This window comes from Vidua macroura, chromosome 5 (assembly GCF_024509145.1).
Source record: "Vidua macroura isolate BioBank_ID:100142 chromosome 5, ASM2450914v1, whole genome shotgun sequence".
In the NCBI taxonomy this organism is placed as follows: Eukaryota; Metazoa; Chordata; class Aves; order Passeriformes; family Viduidae; genus Vidua; species Vidua macroura.
In genome coordinates this window covers 15,684,289-15,700,113 of record NC_071575.1, presented here as the reverse complement: position 1 = coordinate 15,700,113, position 15,825 = coordinate 15,684,289, and positions in this window count along the sequence as shown.

Here is a 15,825-nt window from a genome sequence, read left to right as displayed (position 1 = left end):
AAAAAAAGAAGATATGAAAAAGTAATTTTTCTGTAGATTAACTGCTCATATTGGAAAAAATTATGTAGGATACTCTGTTCACATGGATGAAGGGGCCACAGTCTTTTCTGACATAGTTTAAGAAAGGTAAAAAGGGAAACACTAAAGATATTTTTAGAACCATTGCTATCTAAATGGCATGAAGACTGAGCTATTTGAAAGAGCTTCAGTGCTAAATACCAATAATATTTTACAATTTTGACAAAATTCTGCTGAAGATATCAAATTTTTGCTCAATCTGATATGGGAAAAATCCTGACCCTACATACTTCTCTGTTTAAATAAAATAATTTAAACAAACTTATGAGATAACTTTTTTTTTTTTAAATGAACTTATTGTTCCACTGAGTCTGAAACTTCAGCTTTTCAGAATTATTTCAGACAGGTTATTTCAGATTTTCACAAGAACTCCACAACCAACAGTATTATGAGTAAGAACTGTAAGAGCTGTGACTAGTGTACATAATTCTGCACACCTCAAAGTTCTTGGAACATTTCTTTAACCTGTAAGACACACAACATCAGATAAGTATTGTATTGCATGTGTCAGTATGTTAGTCAAACATTTGATACAGACTTTAGTAATGTTAAATCCTGTGTCTTCTTATGCAGAAGTCCTATATTGTTCAGCAAATTCTTTACCTGACATTTCCACAGTGAATATTTGTTTTACATCTACAAAGCTAACTAGTTTTGGACAATGCCTTTTTGTTTTTAAAATCAATGGAACCAGTCATAAGTTACCAATTTTTAAATAAATCTAGCTTCTGTGCCAAGAGAGTATATAAGAAATTTCAGCTGTGTTTAAAAGGCAAAAGTTATTGTGACTATGCATTAAGAATTGAAAGTCATTCATAACATTCATAACATATGATTAAAAGGTGAGTTTGACTATTTTCAGCTAGGCACTGTCAAGAGCAGTATGTGTTAATCAGAGAACCTGATAGATAGTGCACTCTAGTGCACTCCTAGGTTAGGAGCGTTCCAAAGAAACCTGTACAGAGCAAGAAAAGAGAAGAAGAATGAAATTAATATTTAGAAACCAGAAGGCATGTCTAAATTGCTTAGATACACAAAACTGTAAAATTACATGCAAAAAGAGCTAAAATAGGTATAAATGTCAGCAACTATTTATAAAGCAACTCTGCCTTCTATAGAGACTTAAAAATGTAAACTCATAATACTTTAAAATTTACTTATAAGGGATAATTATATTAGTATTTTTAATAGTAGTTAATTACTACTAATAAATATACCCCTCCCCATCAAATAAATAAAGATTACTATATTCAGAGTGTATCTTTTCCTGAAGGCATTTTTTCAAACAAAGGAGGGAAAAGAAACTCTTTGTATAGGAGCTCTATTCCAGTACAATGCTCAATGCAAGCTTCTTCATTTTTGTTCTGTATTGATCTGGGTTATATTAAGGATAATTTCAGGATAAGTGGCAAACACAAAGGCAAGAACAAAGGTATTTAACTCTTAGAGGTGTGTCAGTCTCTAAACCTGAAATCACTTCTACATTGTCCATCAACTGGTATAACCCAATAGAATATTTGAAAGTTTAAGGGATGCAGCTTTGTGAAATTATTTAGATCAGTCTGGGAATCTGACCAAAAGACGTATAATTCAGGGCAGACTTTGTATCAGAAGACAGATCTGTGGATTCATTGAGCAATCTTCTGGTCATCACTCTTATTCAGAAAAAAACCTTTGCATGTGCAGGAGAAAGTTCCTGAAGTTTGACTATCTCATTGAATAACATTGTATTTTCTTTGGATGAAAGGTTAAAGTATGAAATGCACAGGTTTGGGGAGATTTTTTAATGTAAATTAATTATGAACATTCTATACAGCTTTCATTCTTATCATATACCACCTCCTGTAACTGCAGTGTAGCAATTTGTTTTCCCTACATTTGCAAGTGAAAGAACAACTCAAAAATGGGCACTATGAGGCCCGTAATATTTCTGTTCTCTTAACAGGAGACATGCTTGTGTGAAAAGTTTAAATCTAGACCTGAGTTTCCTTACAATTTAGGGAGGGTCAGGAGAGCATTGCAGTTCTGCAGACCGGATGCAGAACTTCGGCTGAGATACTTGGGAGAAGGAAGTTGTGGATAGATATGTATCTCAGATTCTAATGCTTTTGTGTTTCAGGATGCATTCTGAATTTGGGTGTTGCCTTGTGCTAGTTCCATATTTAAACTTCCTCTGTGGTAAAACAATTACTTAGTTTGAGATTTTGGTGAGTGAAATAAAAATTATTCATGAGTTTTGAAAAGACAAGGTAGTGAAAGCTATAAAGAGGAATATATACACAGAACACATGTGAAGAGGATATGAAATTTGGAAGGCTGAAACTCTGGTTTCTCCAGTCCATAAACTGTACTTCCTTCATGTGTTCAAATAATGCAGGCAAGAAATGATTGTTGTGCAGTGTGCTGTCTCCCTTTGACAGGTCACTTTCTGAAAAGGAAAACAGCATGAAGTTATGCAGAAAGAATGGCAGTTTAGTGGCATTCCTAAACGGATGGATACGGTACAAAAAAAGGATGGGGATGTGTGATGGTATCGGGGCTGTCCAACAGCAGCAGGCGTGCCACGCACACTGTCAGGAAGTCAGAGATCTCAGCAGGTGCTTGTGCCTGCATTCATCAGCCCTCTCTGCATGACATGATGCCCACATTGTGACTGCTCCTGTCCTAACTCCTAACTGCAATCCTTAATGAGAACACTGTGAACACTCCCTCTCTGTGTAGGCACTTGCACTGGTTTTGCCTGGGGGAGAGTTAATTTTCTTCACAGTAGCTGCTATGGGGTTGTGGTTTGGATTTGTGCTGGAAACAGTGTTGATAACACGGGGATGTGTTTGTTATTGCTGAGCAGAGCTTACACAGAGCCAAGGCCTTTTCTGATTCTTACCCCACCAGAGAGGAGGCCAGGGATGCACAAGGAGCTGGGAGGGGACACAGCTGGACAGCTGACCACACTGACTAAAGGGATATTCCAGTCCACATGGCATCATGCTCACATAAACAGCTGGGGGGAGAAGGAGAAAGTGAGAGACATTTGAGGGGATGGTGTTTGTCATCTCAAGGAAGCCTTGCATGTGATGGAACCCTGCTCTCCTGGAGATAGATGGCTAAACACCTGCCTGCCTATGGGAAGCAGTGAATGAATTCCTCGTTTGGCTTTGCCTGTGTGCGTGGCTTTTGCTTTATCTGTTAAGATGTTTCTCTTTATCTCAGCCCCTGAGTTTTCTCTCTTTTCTCATTCTCTTTCCCCCGCCACTGGAGGGATTGAGTGAACAGCAGCGTGGTGCTTAGCTGCTGGCTGTGGTTAAACCACAACACTGCAGAGTGACAGAGGCAGCATTTCAGTGAGAGGCTAGCAGAGTGTTACTCTGGGCTGCCTGCAGTGTCCAAAGTCAGGTGGGATAAAGGAAAGCTTGTTGACAAGGAAATTGTTGTTTCTTCTTTCATATCTCTCTCCTTGTCCCAAGAAGTTAGTTTCTAGAATTTTTTGTTGTTTCAGTGACACAGAAACATTTTCTACCTTGACCTTTTTCTTTTTTTTCATTAAGCTTGTCTGTAGGAAGATTGTCATACACAAAAACTTCAATTTATATTCTTGTTATATTATTACAACAGTTACATTGAATGAATATTGGTTTATATTGAAATGCTTTTCATTAGGTAATTTTATTGATGCATTTGGCGTTACCACAAGGAACTCCCAAGAAAAGGGAATGCTTTAGCTTAATATACTATGTATGAACACTTTCCAAACCTGCATGGCAATTGCTCATCCTTCTGTCTGAAGCAATGGTCTTTTGGCAGAGGCTTAATGGCTGCAATTCCATTGGGCAAGCTAAGGCTCTGTTTTTCACTTAGAGAGTTATTGTCTTAATTCTTTGTGTCTGGATGATCACAGAGAATGCTATTAATAATAGATTGGAGATGAAAAATAGGAGGGTCTATTCATCAAAGACCATATCCAAAGGATGTAGGAACTGTGGCCAGCTGGACTGATTGTTTTATGCAATGACTGTGTCATTTGTACAGCAGATGCCTAATAGTAGCTGCTGAAGTCGCTGAACTGCATTTTTCTCTGGAATATGTAAGTATCTTACCAACTTTGCAAATTGCAAAGATACATTTTCATAGATGAGGCTGAGTTTCATAGATGAGATTGCTGTTAAGCAACTAAAGATGTTATATGACTTAATTTTATCGTATGACTCAAATCCAAATGCAGAAAAACTGGAATAGAGAAAAAGTTTGTACCAGAAGGTAGCATGAGAAGAAAGACTCAAAAAGGTTTTGGAAATATTTTTATTATGAAGGGTTCTTCTATCAAGTATCTGGCTATGGTTCCTAGATTTATCTGAAGGGGAGACATTTTTCATCATTTGAAGTGCTTTAAAATAGCTATCTTTTAAATACCCACTATTTGCTCTTCTACAGTCTGTGGTGGGAGAGGATTTTTTTGTTGTTCTGCAAACAGCATCATTTTCTCCTATACACAGACTCACAGGAGGAGTACATCTTAGAGGAGGAGGGTTTGGGAAAGGTGTGGGAGTCAGACAACTGTTGTGCTGGAAGCAGCAGAAACCACAGGAACAAAAGAGCATGGAGCAAAGTATTTTGGAACAGAGTTTGCAAACAGTTACTGACGTGAGCAGGAACTGATAGATGGCCCAGATTAGTGTATGAATGTAATGGGACTTCATGCTCTACAAGATCAAAATAGCAAATGCCCCATTATGGCAATTATCAACTGGTAAAAGCGCAATAGATGAAGTTGATAAAGTACTGCTATGTTCATTAGCCTCACTATGTGGCAAATGTGTTATAGGTCACCATATGCTAGTGCTTTACCTGACAAACAGAAAATGTTAATGGAAATTATAGAAAGACAAATTATAAGGAGGCCAATTCATGTTCAACCATTGCAAATCCAACTAAATGTTCAGCCTACAAATACTTGGTGAATCTGTGGTCAGCATCCAAAATTCTTTCTTCTGATTCAAGTGTTGAGGACATTTAGGTCAGGCAGCATCTTTCTTGCAACTTGGCTCCTCGGAGCCAAGACAGAACCATTTTGATTTTTAACTAGGGAAACAGATAGCTAATTCATTTGGCCTTGAAAAATATTGGAAGGCAAATAAATGATCAAGCATTGTCAAGCACTCTTCAGGGAAAAGCCATTTATAATCAAGATTTGCAAAACGAAAGAGAGAAATAACCTGGGTTGAACTAAACTGCAGCTTTTTAACAAGAAAACAAGAAAATAACCTGGATTGAACTAAACTGCAGCTTTTTATTATGTACATGTGGGTCCCTGCCTTCTATCATATGTCTTAAGGTTTTGCATGTAACTATTTTACCTATGTTAGATTTTTGATGTAACATTTTATTAAAGTAATTGCTTTTTGTTCTGCTCAGGAAAAAACTTTTAGCTCATCAGGAAACAGTGAATTACGATAAGTTTTTAAGAATTTCACCATTTCCCTTTGTGGCTGAGACGGGGTTTTAATATTCACTCAAAGGTCTGGGTAGAACAGAAGGTATAGACTTTTACCAACATGGAATACATTCCCTCCAGAATGGTACTAGTTAACAAGCTATAGGGAGGAACGACTCTTTTCCAGATCTTTCTCAAATCCTTCCAGGCAAGTCCTTCCAAAACTCTAAAGAGCTCTTCAACCCTTACATTCAGAAGATCTAAGGGTTCTAATTACAACCAGGTCTTTACCACTGACACAGATGATGATGGTGAGACAATGAGATCTCAGTGTGTTCCTTCTGTTTTTTATTAACCTGCAATGAGTGTTACAGACATAACTGACTTCTACTGATTGCATATGCCACCACAGGATACTATGATACTTAGGATACCAGCAAAAAAAATTAAATAAAATGCTAATTTATGTAACTGATCTGATCTAAATTTGGTGCTCATTTCTAGTTTAAGGCCTCAGAACAGACATATACCTGTACAAACTCTTTGGAGTTATTACATTTACCTCAAGATTAAAGCCTATGTAATGCTGGTGCTCAGGAAAAATTATATGGTAGCTGGAGAGGAATAAAAACTCAACAGGATAAAACAGCACAATAACAGGAAAAATGAGGATGTAAAAAGGAGTGGGTTGTTTTTGAGGTTAGTGGAATCGGGCTCTATGGCTAAACCCAGCTGGCCTGGAGGAAGAGAAAAATAGGGTAAATAAAAATATGTAAATAAGAAGCATTGCCAATTAAGTTTTAACATGATTTGAACAAGAAAGTAGCAATATTTAATAAAAATCTAAGTATTAACTGTCAGGGGCAAAGATATGTAAGCAGGGAGTTCTTAAATAACCAGCACATATATTTGGTATTCTCAGGAATGTATTTCTTCCAAGGAGAATTTCAAAACATAACACCATAATTTCAACAGTTCTCCCATTCTCTGGACCAGATTTTCTTCCTTTTTTTGAATTTCTGCATGCTTTAATAGCTTCAAAAATGTTGCAGAGGGACAGTTAAATTGTTCTGTAGTTAACGCTTGCAGATAGAAATTAGGAGAGATTTGGGAGAAAGAAAAACAAATTTCTGAATAAAGAAAGAAAAAGTAGTAATAGAGATCAAAGTATGCTCTGGGGCAAGCAGTTCTTTATGACTGCAGCAGGTGCAGCAGCTGATGTAGCTTTGCTGTGCAATGAGGGTAAGGTAGGATGCTGTGCACCATCCCGAGGTGCCTTGGCATAGGAGTGTCACCTAAGCCACACATACTGCCTTGCCACAGCTTGTAGGAATTGAAGAAAATAGTCTTGTGACAAACTTAGGGGCCAGAGAGGCTTATCAAATTCCTTTGAGCTTTTTCTAAATAATGCCACCAAAGTGACTACTCCAGCCTTTAGACCAGTGCAGCCTCTGTGGGTAGGCTGAACTACAGGACACTTTGGGACAGTGAATGTCTCCTGTCCTTTGCCTTTTGTTCAGATGGGAAATTGCTCATTAGTGAATACTAACACTGACTCAAGCTCACAAACTTCTCATAATTCATATTCTCTGTCAAATGGGGCTTGAGAGCCTTGGGCAATTCATGAGCCATTGAAGTTGCTCTGCTGCTATCGTGTCACACAGTGTGTTATGGATTAGCAGTGGCACTGTGGTAGTGGCACTGTGGTCTGCTCCTCAGCCACCAGAGTGATGTGGTGGGACAGAAGGGCTACAGAAAGATTCAGCTGCCCATCTAAACTGGCCTTAGCTGGGAGAAGGAGGCAGTGGGACCTTGTGGGTCTAGTGTAACCTCCTGCCTGTGGACCTGTGCTGATGTCCCCTCTCTTCAGACGTCAGGGGAGTCACTTTTTGTAATATAGAGATTTTGGTATCCTGCTCAAAGACTCTGAAATATTATGTACATTGAATAACATATATAATAGATATTGCATATCATTAATATGATATGGCCAAATTAAATTTTAATTTCATTTATTTTGAAGTTAAAACCAATTTAAGACGTCAAATGATTAGGATACACTTTGTAGATTAGACTTTTGCATATTATCCAAACAGAAAATCCAGCAATTAGACATGGAGCCAGAGAATTGCACAACCACAGTTATGGGATCTAGAGCGGTTCACAGAAATATTTTAGAGTTTTTAAATCTGTGTTCCAACTGCTGCCCTAGAACCCTATGTTCACATTCATAGTACCATCTATGTCTAACCTAGGTGTTTGAGTCAATATGAAGCCAGTGCATTTTCACATACTTCCAGACTTTGGTGTCTGTTGGAACCAAGGGCTGCAGTACCTTTGTGCTCCCTCTTCTGTGCAGGGCTGCATAAAACTGAGGGCAATCAGGGTCGCACAGTCAGCTGCTTTTGATGCATTTCCTCTTCTTTAAATTCATGGTGTTAAGAATATAATCCACATGGTGGCCAGGTGGCATGAACTTTAAATCTTCCAGATGTTACTTTTAACTGTTTCTAAGAAAAATATCTCATCACTGCTTCCCATAAAAAGTCATAAGCCTCTCCCCAGTTTAGTTGAAATGGGAGAGGAAATTAGCTATGAATTTTAGAGTTTATTTTTAGGGGTAAGTAGAGTGTGATAAAAGCATTTAGAATGTAATTGGTGAAGTGAACCCAAACAGAACGACATTCTTTGTGAAACAAAACATAACATTGCCCTATCTTATTACTCAGGTCAGACTGCAAAATGTTTTTACTGTGACTGTAACAGATTCTGCCATTAGCAGATGCATATGCAGAATACATGCATGCTGACCTAGGAGATAATTAACAGGAACAGAAAATAGCGTGATCAAAAGCCTGTGGTGCCTCCCTGCTACATTGTATCATCACTTCTGGGTGTCTTAGAATGCAGTATTATCAACCAAGATTGGGTTTAATCCCAAGCCTCAGGCTCTGCCAGCTTCTGCATTGCTCTATAAATCATCCTTTCTTAGCAGAGTTTGGTAGGGTATGAAAGAGGTGTTCATATCTAAGCTTCAAAGTCAGCACTTGCTGATGCAATTAAGTAATCTACAGCTCTCAAAGCTGAAGTTAGTTGTTTATCTTTAGGTGAAACTACTTTTCATTTAAAAGTGCTGACTTATCAAAACTGGAGTGTTTTGTGGGAAGATGTTTTAGCAAAAATTGAATAGAATGGTCTGCTGAGGAGGCATGAGGAGAATCTGCCAGCTTTATGGAGCAAGGGGCAATGGCAAATTGAGAATCCACAGCTCTGGAGCCAGGCATGCAGCTCTTTGCAAACTTGGCTTTTCTGTTCTCAGCTTTTATAAACTTCACCTCAGGACTGCCAGCAGTGGGGAAATCCTTAGAGTTCAGCCCTGAACTGCCCAGTCACCCCAAACATTGGTGTAGCAAGGCTTGGGGAACATGAGGGAGCTTTGTGGAAGGGTAAAAACACGAAGAGATTTGTACTTTTGAAAACCATGATTTTGAAATTTCTTTGCTGTGACAATTTGAGTTTTTAGGCTGAAAGAGAAGAGGCTTTTCACATTCTCTCAGCAGAAAATTCCAGTGACTAGACAATAATATCTGCAAATGTATGTATACAGCATTAGCTTCCCTTTTCCTCAGCTGTCTGCATAGGGTTTCTTAAACCCTACCTATTTCAGACATGAAAAGAGAAGTTATGAGAAACACAGCAGCAGTCACCAAGGGAAAATGCTGTCAAGCAGTATGGTATGGACAAACCAAATAGAAATCCCACACTGTAGTTATACCATTTTTGAAAGGAATTTAAGAATTGCATGCATTAGTAGATGCTATTCACAGGAGTTTTGGGGTACATACACACCCTTGTCCCGCTCTCTCCATCTCTGGGTTGCTGCATTTAAGACTTGCAGTTTCCCCTTGTTGTATTTGCCTTTGGACAAAGAACAAGCAGAGCATCTTCTCTGTTCCTCTGAACAGTGCCTCTAAAGATCTAGAGTCAGAAGCTGTGAAATAACTACTCTCAGTTCCCTGAACAAGCTTGCTATTGTACTGTCTCCTTTGTTCTTACGCAAGGACAGTACTCATCTCTGTAATTTGCTTGGCAGCCAAACCACAACCTCCTACTATTCAAGGTATTTTGAAACTATAAAGCATTGTTTTAAGTATTGTTTTATACTGAAGAGTTCTAGAAAATAAGAGAGATACTTACAAAGCTAACTTAAATAGTTCTTTACACAATTAAACTACTATAATTACAATGCTAAGGTAATATTTGTATGACTTACCCAGAATGAGCTTTTATTTTTTCCCCTGAAGCTCTAACTCTCTTTTAAAGTGACACAATGATGTCATTCTTGGCTAGGCTACTGTACTATGTTTACTAGGACTTGAAATTTTCAGTATTTAGGTACTCTGATCAGTAAAGAGTGAAAATTTGATTGATACAGGATGGATCTGTGCTGCCTTTCAGACTTGGCTTCCTGTCTCTTATAAGCACTTTCTATGGTGTTCAGTGCAGTTTACTGTTTTGGTGTCTGCGTTCAAGATGCTTCAGGACCTGCCCCAGTTTATCTAAAACATCTTGTAAAGTGTCAGGAGGAAGAGTGTGAGGAGCAAGCTTAGAAGAGGAGCAACAATTATCAAAAGGGAGCTCCTCACTTTCTTGAGGCTGCTGGCCACCAATTTATTCTAATCTTGTGCTGCTTTCCCAATAATTACACTGGAAATCTTGCTGTGATTATCAGACATTCCTTGAACTATGCTGGGCAACAACATAAGAATTTTAATTCTTGATTGGCCAAAATATACCTGTTTGTACAGTGGGAAATTGGAAAGGAATGTGAGAAAAGTGCACATGTAGAATTGCAGTTCCTAATACATGTTCCTGTCTTCTGGTAATCTGAAGTTCATGAATGTCTAAAGACAGAGTTGGTGTGATATTAGTTTTTAAAATGAGAAATATTTTTACCTTTTTACAAACATAGGAGCCTGTTTGGAGAAGTAGAGGAGTATATAGGGCTTCCTCACTTTTGATCTAGATTTTCCTTCTTTCATTGGATGCAAAATTTCCAAAGTCTGAGTCAGGCCATGAAGTTCTTCTCTCAACCAGGAGTTTGGAAAGTACTTATTCAGAAAATTTCTTATGATTCTTAATGGCTAATTATATGTGGAATTTAATACTGGCATACCAGGAACTAGAATGAATGCCTTTAATGTTCAAAATGTTATAATTTTCCCTTCTATCTTTCTAGTATTTAAATAGTTTATTTTCATATTGCCTACAATACTCTTGCATTTGTGTAAGTGTTGCTACTACTGGTCTTTTATGGCTGAAATAATGAAAACTGTATTCAAATTTCAGTTTAATTTTGGGATAATTAAACCACATTTCTGCATTTTTCTCAATAGTGAAGGATATTTGACTCCCAAATTATAAAACAGTTGGACATATTTTACTATTTTAGTGCCACATATATTCCCTTGTCTATCCTTGAATGCAAATAAGTTTTTTAAAGAAAGCCAATGCTGTGAATACCATGTAATGTCATGTGAACTTTGCACTGCAGATAAATGGAGTGTGGTGACATTTCCACAGCTGTGGGAGAATAATCTGGAAAGGTTAGGCAGGATTACCTTTTTTTTGTTGTTGTTTAAATACATAAAACTGATCAGTCAGTGGAGGTCATCCATTTTGGGCTTGGGCTCACTGGACCATATCCAAAACCTACCTCTACCCACTTGTATCCACCTGTGGGGACAGAAAACTCTGGTTTCTGAGTACAGAGGCCAAGCAATGTTAGCTTCAAATTAGAATTTAAAACAGATGGTGCCCCATGCTGACACTGACCTTCAGCACCCTCTCATGGCTTTTCTCGTCACCCCGTGCACTGGTTGGGATATGACCCCATGTACAGACCAGCTGCATTTCTTTGGTTTGTTCTGTTCTGTGCCCTCTGCCTGCCGCATGTTGCCTCTGGTTTTATACAGAAATTATTGTCTCTCTGGCTGAGGGCAGCATAGAGGAATTGGAAGGGTGCCTGCCAACGTCATCGGCAAAATCTGGGCATGAATGGAAATCAGAGTCAATTAATAAATAATACTATTAATATTTCGCTAAATACACTGTTTGCTCTCTGCTCTTTTACTGTTTCTAGTATAAAGCCTTTCATTTATCTCATCGCATGTCCAAAGCCCAGCAGCACCACTCCAGAGAAGCAACCCCTGTGGTGATCCGGGGACTGCACAGACCCCACTCCCGGTCCCAACCCGCCAGCCGGAGGCTGCCCGTGTTTCAGCACACGGACACCCGAGCTGGACCACAGAGCAGAACAGAGATCATCACCAACATGAACCTGAGGAGCTAATGCAGCTCCGTGCCGGGCCGACAGCCGCTGTCGGGCGGCGCTGCGGGGTTGTGCGGGTGCGGGGGGACACCTCGTGGGCAGCGTGGGAAGCTCGCCCGCTCCGGCCGCTGGCAGCCCGCGCCTGCCTCCCGCCGCCGGCACCCCCGGACGTGCCCGGCCTCGCTGGACGGAGAGGAGAGACCTCCCCCTGAGCCGGGGGAGCTGCGGGAGCCCAGGGCTTATGGAAAATCGCATTTCTGCAATGGGTGTGCATTGACAGAGACTTAGTCTCTCTTTGACATACATCCGGGAGCCACGGCCATCAGTCTCAACAAAGTTCAGGCACGAAACTGAGTTAGGGGACGTATAGTCTGGGTATCAGGAAAAGGTTTTTCACCCGGAGGGTGTTTGGGCACTGGAACAGGCGTCCCAGGGAAGTGGTTACAGCACCAAGCCTGACAGATCTCAAGGAGCATTTGGACAATGCTCTGAGGCACAGGGTGTGAGACGTGTCCTGCACAGGGCCAGGAGTTGGACGCAATGATCATGATGAGTCCCTTCCAATTCAGCTTATTTTATGATTCTATTAAAGTTGTTTCATGTGGAGTGTGTTTTGTGTCACCAGGGAAGTGGACAGTGTGTAACTTGCATCAGGACACAGGGATAAAAACCTGCATTGGAAATGTAACCCAAGGCAGGGAGCACAACAAAACCTCTCAGCTTCTCTGGATGCTGTTGGCATTCAGTGATTTGAATGCTACACCTTAAATACCATGTTCAGTTTTGGGCCCCTCTCAACAAGACAAGAGCTTGAAGTTCTAGAGCGTGTCCAGAGTAGAACAATGGAGCTGGTGAATTGGCTGGAGCACAAGTCTGATGAGGAGCAGCTGAGGGAGCTGGGGTGGTTTAGCCTGGAGAAAAGGAGCCACAGGTGGGATCTTATTGACCTCTACAACCACCTGAAATTAGGTTGTATCAAGGTGAAGATCAGTCTCTTCTCCTAAATTACAGGTGGTATGACAAATGGAAATGGCCTCAAGTTCCACCAGGGTAGGTTTAGATTGGATATTAGGAAAAATTTCTTCACTGCATAGTTAGACATTGAAAAAGTTGCCCAGGCAAGTGATGGAATTGCCATCCCTGGAGGTGTTCAATAAACATATAAATGTGGCACTTGGGGACGTGGTTTAGTGGTGAACATGGCAGTGCTGGGTTGAGGATTGGACTCAAAGACCTTAAGGGTCTTTTCCAACATTAATAATTCTGTGATTCTATGAATATGACTGTGAACCAAGAATGGAGCCTGCAGTGTGGTCACACAGGCCTTACCCAGGCTGGCCTTACAGGCCTTTGAGCTGAATAGGGTTAAGATGAAAGGGGATCAGGCTGACAAGGGACCAGGTTGAATGGGCTGCAGGAGTAACCGGGGGCAGGAGGCAGCTGGGACACACTGGAAGCAGTGCAGTGTTGTGGCCTGGCTAAGGAGCAGGGATAAGCAGCAGGTCCGTGGGACTGTGCCCACAGAGGTTGCTCAGAGCTGATGGCGCCACCAGCTGTCTGCGTTTGTCCGGCTGTCCTCACACTGACAGACATTGGGCTCTTTGCAGCATCAGGAACAGGAGCAAAAAAGCAATCATTTATCAGGATGGACTGTCATGTGCCTGCTGGGGATGTCCTTGGCAGAGAGAGCCTTGCAAGTACTGTTTCTACTCGTGTCTGACACACTGAATCTGTGCTGCACGGATGTCGCACAGGGACCGGCACCGTATGCGCACGCTATGGGCAATCACTGATTTCTGCTCACAGAAATCTTGTACAGTTCTGTCTACCCAGACACATGGAACCCCAAACACAGCAAATCCTCAAAGGTAAATGTGTCCAAGGGGAAAAGGAGAATCTGGGAAAACACACTGTCAAAAATTACAGTAATTTTAACCAGGGATATGGAAGGATGGAAGAAAGAGCAAAATGGAGGAACAGCAATGAAAAAGCATACTGGGCTTTTCTGGAAAATGGTAGTAGAAAGCCCTGCTCTGCACTTTAAAAGGTGATTACTAAAACTGCACTTAGCTTTCTGTGTGCTTTCTCCACATTCTTCATATGCCCTTTTGTGTTAAGGAGTATCTACATTGTGTTTCTTCAAAGTCTACCACAATAAGGCTGATTTTTCTCAGTTTTATATCTATTTCTAAAAATAGATAAGTATGGTCACATGCCACATTTTGACACTCAAAGCTGAGATTAGTCACATGAAGGGCATGCTGACTGAACTTGGTAAAGTCTTCTTTGTATAGATCTGACAAAGACTAACATGGAAAATGTAGACCCTCATGTTTAATCTCAATTTAATTCTGTAGATGGGGTAAACAGATGTGCACCTTACTGTTTCAATCACTGAAATTAAACATTTGTTTTGATATATCAGCTCACTATAATAGAAATAAATATTTTGCTATATTATTTCATTTGCTGTCCAAAGTTATTTTGTTTAAACTTCCACACCACAATCCTGTTTAAAGCTCTTCACTGCAAATCCCAAGACTGGGGTGACACTCACTGTTCTGTGCACGCTTTTTATATCAGTGAGCACTACCACCTAACTCTTTCCTTGCACCCTGTGCCACTGCCTCTATTAACATGATATAAACACCTGACCATCTAATTTTCATATTCTTATACAATATTGAATGCAATGAGATCCTGAGGCTACGGGAACTACCACAGTAGTGCAGAAGTAATTACAGGAACACCAGTAATGCAATTAGTGGCCACGAATTTTGCTGACGTGATGTACCCTTAGCAGCATGTCCAGCTCCTGTGGCATTGTGCAGCTGAGAGTCATGGATAGAAATTTTAAGACAATTTTCTGATGGAGATTGCTGCTGCCTAAAAGACCACCTTGAAACCTTGATCCTTGCAGCTTAAAATAACTTGAACTTTTCTTCAGAATTCTATACAGATTTCAGCTAGGGTGCTGTCATTAATCTGTCTGGAAAAATATGTACACGGATACTAATGAAAAAAAATTCTGCTCAGTCTACTTCCATCTAGGATTTAGTTTCAGTATATATCTTAGGGAAGACAAAAACATTTGCCTCTGATACTGGTATGGATACAGGAACATGGATAGCTTTGTTTTATGATGTTTTATGAGCATTTCTTCTACTTCCTGTTACAGGCTTTATATATATATATATACACATATACATACATATATACATATATTTGGTATATATATATATATATATATATATATATATATATATATATATACCAAATATATATATTTTTACCCTTTTGCTACTGTTAGAACTCTTCATATGACATTGAAATGTAACATTTTCTTGGTCTGTCTTTGATCTTCAAACATTAATTTTTGAGTTGCATTTTTAAAATTAGAATTTTTTCAATTTATTTTCCAGGTGGAAAGACTATCCCACTAACAAGTTCTTGTTTATTGTCCTCTACATTTATTATTTAGTAGACTCTCCAAAATCACGTGTTCTTTTCTCCATTATCAGTTTAAATTCCAGGACTTCTTTTACTTTCTTCTTCCAGCGACTGTGTTTTAAACCATTTTCTTTCAATCTGTACAATTTGGTTGTACTGCAGGTTGTGTACATTTCTCTTCTCAGAGAGAGATATTGTATATTTCACAAGGAGACAAAATAAGGGTAATCAGTAGGTGATTTTTTTGCCAAGACAAAGAGGGCAACTGTAGGAGTTAGAAAAACAAATGTGAAATCAGGCCAAACTGCAAAGAACTGCAGTTCTTTCAGCTGCAGAGAATGGTAGGTCCTCTGCTAGTCTGCTATTGCTTGATTTACTAACATACAGACCATAGATAACAATATACACATATTTAACATGTCTAATCACATTTGCAACAGAAAACAGACTTATTTTGCACAGTCATGGCCTAAATGTTTATGTCATATCCCAATAAGTTTGGGAATGTCTTTCTTTGTGTCTCGCACATTTATGCTGA